The sequence below is a fragment of the Callorhinus ursinus genome, unplaced genomic scaffold, assembly GCF_003265705.2.
Source record: "Callorhinus ursinus isolate GAN/ISIS: 27379988/994484 unplaced genomic scaffold, GSC_fseal_2.0 scaffold15, whole genome shotgun sequence".
In the NCBI taxonomy this organism is placed as follows: Eukaryota; Metazoa; Chordata; class Mammalia; order Carnivora; family Otariidae; genus Callorhinus; species Callorhinus ursinus.
This window is the reverse complement of record NW_027397077.1, coordinates 29,429,723-29,435,722: the sequence shown is the minus strand read 5'-3', so window position 1 is coordinate 29,435,722 and position 6,000 is coordinate 29,429,723. Positions and strand designations below refer to the sequence as shown.

The window sequence follows — 6,000 nt, the reverse complement described above, 5'->3', positions numbered from 1 at the left end:
AGGAGTATTGTTAACAGTATCTTAGGACATCCTTCTAGAAACTGTGAATGCATAAATATACATATATAGACGTGTATATAAGCACAAAAACTGTAAATATCTTTCCTGAACTAACTTTTCCCCTAACAATACTTCCTGAAGGTCATTTCATGCCACTGGTAATAAATGTACCTCCCTCTCTATAGGTGCTGCATTATAGTCCAATGCATTCCACTATAGTTTAATTAGACACGCTCTTAATGATGTACAGGTAGGTTGTTTCCAATTGTTTTTCAACTACGTGTAAAGCTGACTGAACAACCTTTGCACAGGTACTGGAAGTAAGTCCAGCCTAGCTGTTCAAAGCAAGGGCTTACAACAGGCTTTCACTCAACGTGCAGGTTCTCCAACCAACCACTGCCTGCATGTACATAAGCAAATAAAATAAGACATACCTCACAGGGTCCTTGTCAGAATACGATTGTGATTATTCTTATAACTGACTCATTGAGGCCTTAGGAAAATTAATTTCCTCATCATTAAGTCAGGGAATAATTATAGATTCAGGGTTGCTCTGGGGACGCCATGAACTAATTCCCTTAAATTGCGCAGTCCACTACCTGGTACATAGCGAACGTTTAATAATTATCCGCAAAGAAACTGACAATCTTTGCGCACTTGTGGGAGCGCAGCTGCAGGAGGCTTTCCTTTAAGTGGAATTCCTACCTTTAACCCCGTGCTCCCCGGACCCCAGCTGTGCGCACACGAGGCCACCAAGCGGTGACACGCTGACCGCCGCCCCATCCCGCACCGCCGCCCAAGGCCCTGCGGAGGCCGGACACACGTGGGCGCACGCGGCAGAGCGCAGGGCGGTGCGGACTCCCAGCCGGCGCGGAGGCGCTGGGGGCGCAGCCGGCGCGAAGCGCGGGACCCCGTTGGTTGCTCCGCTGCGCTCCCCGCCCCTGTCTCCCGCCCCTTCTCCCCTCCCTCCAGTGCCCGCGCCCGAGTTGGAGCCGGAGCCTGGGCGGCGGAGGCGCAGGAAGCGCTCGGTCGGCGGCGGCTACAGCAGCTTCGGGCGCGTGGGGGGCGGCGGTGGCGGTGGTGGCGGTGGTGGCGGTGGTGGCGGTGGCGGCGGCGGCGGCGGCGGCGCGGGGCAGGCGGGCGGGCGCCGCGGGCTCCGCCGGGAACGGCGCAGACCGGAGCGCTGCGGCGGCGGCTCGCGCGGGCGCGCACGGCGGCCCCCAAGGCGCCGGAGAACCGCGGCCGGCGGGCGGGCAGGCAGAGCGGGCGCCTTGTGAGCTGCAGGGACCAGGTAAGTCAGGGGTGCCCGGCTCTTCCCGCCGGCCCGGGGCACCGCGATGAGCCACCTGCCCGGGCAAACTTTACGCACTGGCTTCGAGGCTCCTAGCCCTAAAGTTTGTTTGCGGAGATGTGCACCCGACGGGCCGAGAGTAAAAGATGCGTCTCGCAACAGATTTGCTTTGGGGAGATATTTTTCCTTCTTGGGCGGGGATTGGTTTCCAGACTGGGAAGACTTTGCATCCCCACCTCCAGCGTGGGGAAACGCGAGGTGGGTCCCTCTGGCTAGCCCTTAGCGCAGCGGATCTGGCTAGTGAAGTTAGAAAAAAGAAAGAAAGAAAGAAAGTTGTGAACCGCAGGAGTGCTGAAGATGAATCCTAGGTTCGTAGTGCAGGGGGCGGGGGGGATCGTGATAGCTTTTTGCCAGAAACCCCTCCCTGGTCCCTAGCTCCGAGGAAACCAGGGCGGAGGATTCTCCGATTAGGGATCAAGTTTTCCAAGCTGCATTCTCTTCTCTTTCCACTTTCAAATCTGCAACCTTGGACAGGATCTTCTGCTGCGATTATTTGCCAGGTTTTCTCTGGAATGGGCTATAGTCCAGGTTTCTTGAGCTCGGACCTGGTCTTGGCTGCTTTTCCTTTTTCTAAGGAGACCTGCAAAGCTAACCAAGCAGGTAACAGAATATCAGGAACGGAAAACCAGGAAGTGCCAACTGGGTACCCCAAGTCACAGAACAATTAGAAATTTTTTCTGGTTGATTGAAATGAACGGAAGGTTTATGGGCTGTGCTTGTGCAAAGCCCCGCTCGACTCGCCAATCCGCGTGTCCTCTGTATTGCATTTGCTTATTGATTTACAACAAGGAGATGTGCCCAGAGGAATGATTTAATAATAAACAATACCCGCTATGGTGAAGAGAGTCAATCTCTGGTTTGAGCCAAAGAGAGGGGGACAGACAGCTATGGGAAAGGGGTGGCCAATTTGTTCACCTCAGACCATGATGTGGGGAAACAGCTAGATAGAGAAAGCAGCACGGAGAGAGGGGAGATGTGTGATGTTTAGGAGGGAGGTCAGAAACCCCAGCTCATATGGTGAGTAGGTAAATCCAGAAATTTAAAAATGATTAAGCAAGAATATTTGTTTTTTTTTAAAGTAGGAGGCCTCTACGAGCTGTGGTTTCTGTTTACCCCCACAGAGATGAGTATCACACTAGCTGAAAAAGAATCCTGATCTGTAAATAGATTAAAAACAGGAATTAATCAGAACAATGAGTCAGAGCCCTTCAGTGATTGAAAAGGAGTAATTTACCTTTGAAAGAGCTATTGTGTCTCAATACCAAAGTCAAATGTGTTACTTTTCCTTTGCTAGTTGTGTTTACTAACAGTAACATGACTTTGGCTGCAATAACCTGGCATCTCAGGTTGTGGTTTTAACCCGTTGTGGGGTGTGATACGAGGAAGGAGGTTGTCTGTAGGTTACCACTCGTACCCATTTGAGCAACATTTACAAAAATGCCTCATATGTACCAGTCACTGGCTGTAATGGGACAGGTTCCTGTAAATGTCGTTCATAGAAGTCATCTGATAGGGTTCAGCCTTGCTAATGGAAATATGTTTGCTTGCAAATTATAAAAATAGTGGGTTCAGGCGTTAATGGTCTTTGAATGCTTGCTTGAAGTCAGTTGAGAGTCCAACATATAGTTTGAGGACCCTCCAAAGGGACAGTATCCACCAAGGAAATAGAGCAAATTGCTACACATTTTTATTTAGGGTAAATGGTGAGGCGGATGCATATGTGTGGCCCTCCTGTCTGAAGGTGGGATAACAGACCTGGAGTGGCTCATTGATTTGCAGGGTAATAGATTCAGGCAGTGGCTGCCTCAGACAATAACATTCAGCCCCACGTTCTGGGCACTGTCTGTACATCAGTAATGTTAGCCTGAAGACATGAAGGCATTAAGTCCGTTCTCCAGAACTCTAACTTTTAAGCATCCTTCACAGCCCAACCAGATAGCCCAGTTGTTCCCTAAAATGGCAGCAGAACATTTAATAGGACCAAAGTGCTGAGCAATTTCAACTGGAGCAAAGATTAGCTCTAGACAGCAAGCTGTAGCCTTTCCATTGTTGATTTACGTTCAGTTTTATCACTGTCACATTTCAAACGTGCCTAGTTACTACAAACTAATAGCCTCTTCGCTCTGCTAGCAAAATATGTCTTTCTCTTTTATAAGTTCCTAACTCCTCACACATTCAGCACACATCTAGTTTTGTTTTTACTGCATAATTTAAGTGTACAACTTGAAGTTCTCATTAACTCTTGATATGTTTTGTGCTGAAATGGTATATAGCTATAATTGCCCCTTTAAAACTGCCAGGTCTATATATCACTATGTTGTGCATGGTGCTGGTTCAGTGTTCTGTGTTTTCCAATCATCAGTTAGTAAGGTGTTAGCAGAAAAAATAATGTTAACTCTGTACACTGGGAGATACTCCGATGGCAGGAGGATTAACTGATGCTGTGCGTGTTTGCTTGCCATCTCTGATTCATTCACCACCACTGGTTCACTTTTAAGCTTTTTATCTTAGGGGAGTTTGTCTCTTTGAAGGTGAGCATTTCGGAGGTGTCCCGATGGTTTTAAAATGTATTTTTAGTTATTTAATGCTGGTAGGCTATGTCCTTTCTTCGGCTTGATACTACTGCCTTAGATACTATTCTTTTTGCAAAGATGCTTGGCAATAATAGAGTGTTGGGCTGGCCACAGAAGAGTTGAAGACAGAACATTTCTTTGAAATTAAGGGATAACAGCAGTCTCAGATTCTAATTTGTGCAAAAAATTTCAGGAACAAATCAACTGTGCGAAGCGGTTTTTTGGTTTGCACCACCTCCCCCCACTCCCATTTATCTACTAGATATAGTGGGGCATTTTTTTTTTAAATTTTATGTTACTATGTTATATTCATCACCATACATTACATCATTAGTTTTTGATGTAGTGTTCCATGTTGTTTGCGTATAACACCCAGTGCTCCATTCAATACGTGCCCTCTTTAATACTAGCAGGGACATTTCTTTTGAAAATTTGCTGCAGGAGAAATCCACTCTGTAGTTGAAACTTTGTATGCCAAGTTTCAATCCATAGTACATTTTTATTTCTCCCCTTTTTATGTACATGTTATAAACAAGAAATAAGAGTTTGTAATAGAAGTGCTGGCAGAACTTTATAGCATCTCAAACAGCTCTGCTACTTGGAATGTAAATATTTGTAGAATCTTTACTGTGCAAGAAGCTGCCTTGCAAAAAGTTAGAAAAAATGAGTTTTATTAAGTAGGATAAAATAGTTCAGAAAGTATGCGTATTGCTTATTGCAGACATATTGTCATTCTAAGTAATAGATTATATATGTTACAGCAATTCCATAGCGCTCTTTTAGGTGCCTTTATAACTGAGATTGTAAATTTCCTGTGTTCTGAAACAGGAGAACAAATTTGTCCCATTTGTTTTTCCTAGTTGCTTGACTCTGATCAAAAACCACTTTGATTATATTGCTGATACATGAGCCTGCCCTGTACTGTCTTTGGGACAAAGAATTCTTGGGACCATTTCAATACTTCAAATACTCTTATTCTAGGGAACTAGTACCACTCAGATCTGTTGTGTGTTTTGATTCTAATATTTCTCAAATTTGTCCACTTCTCTCCATCTCCACTCACATTGTCCTATTCCAAGTCACGGTCTTCTCCTGGGGGATAACTAACTACACTGGTTTCTCTGCCTCCTTTCTTGCTTCCTCCCCCAAGTCATTCTCTGCACTGCGGTCAGGGCAGTTCTTTTTCTTAAATGTAAGTTAAATTAATACTCCTCTCCTCAAAGCACTTAAATGATTTTCTGTTGCATTCAGAACTCTTAAATATCTACGAAGCCATGTAGGATTTAAACGCTACCTGTCCCTCCAACATCATCTCATGCCATGCTTTTGGGAACACAAACTTCATAGGCTTTTATTCATTGTCTGCAGTTTTGTTGACCTCTTTCTGACCTTAGGGTCTATTTTATCCCTTTGCCTTGTAGTCCACGTTCTGACCTCTACGCCCAAACACACACACACACACACACACACACACACACACACACACACACACACACACAGATGTAGATTTTTGACTACTGCTCATTCCTTCGGTCACAATTTTAAATATCGTTTACTAAAAGAGGGCTCTCTAATTTCCCTCCTTTTAATTAGGGTCCCTCTGCCAGTTTCTTTTCATATCCCCCAAAGCAGTTACCATAATTTGGAACTATTTCCTTATCTGATTCCTTGTTTACTATTCCGTAAGCATCTTATAAGCAGTAACCACATCTGTTTTACTCGCAATTGCAAAGCAGCTCCTATCATAGTATCTGGCTCACAGTGGAGTTTGATAAATGCACGAGAGCTTTGCTTTCGGAGGGTGCTGAGTTCACAGCATGTGGCTGGAGTACCCCCATGACCAGAGGTCCTGTCAGTAATGCTCATATTCAGCAGAGGTCTGCAGCTGACTTTTCACAGAGTGTTCTTTCTGTCACCTCGACCATCATCTCTTCGATCTCTTGGGTATCTGCTACTTTAAAGCCATTGTGTCAAAATGGGATTCATCATTTTTCCTCCCAAGCTGGTTTAAGCTCGAGGTGATCTCTTCTTTCATTTATTCTCATTGTGGTCCTCAAGGCACGTGGCATCAGGAGG

At 45.5% G+C, this 6,000-nt stretch overlaps 1 protein-coding gene across 4 annotated transcripts in view; it reads left to right on the top strand.

The window, feature by feature from the left end:
• Nucleotides 1-1,185: 1,185 nt before the first annotated feature.
• Nucleotides 1,186-6,000, top strand: part of CNTN3 (contactin 3) — a 330,225-nt gene continuing 325,410 nt past the window's right edge. For all 4 annotated transcript variants that reach the window (XM_073901774.1, XM_073901775.1, XM_073901776.1 and 1 more), the window contains exon 1: nucleotides 1,186-1,291. The gene's annotated coding sequence lies outside the window, so the exon portion shown is untranslated. The remainder of the gene's footprint in view (nucleotides 1,292-6,000) is intronic.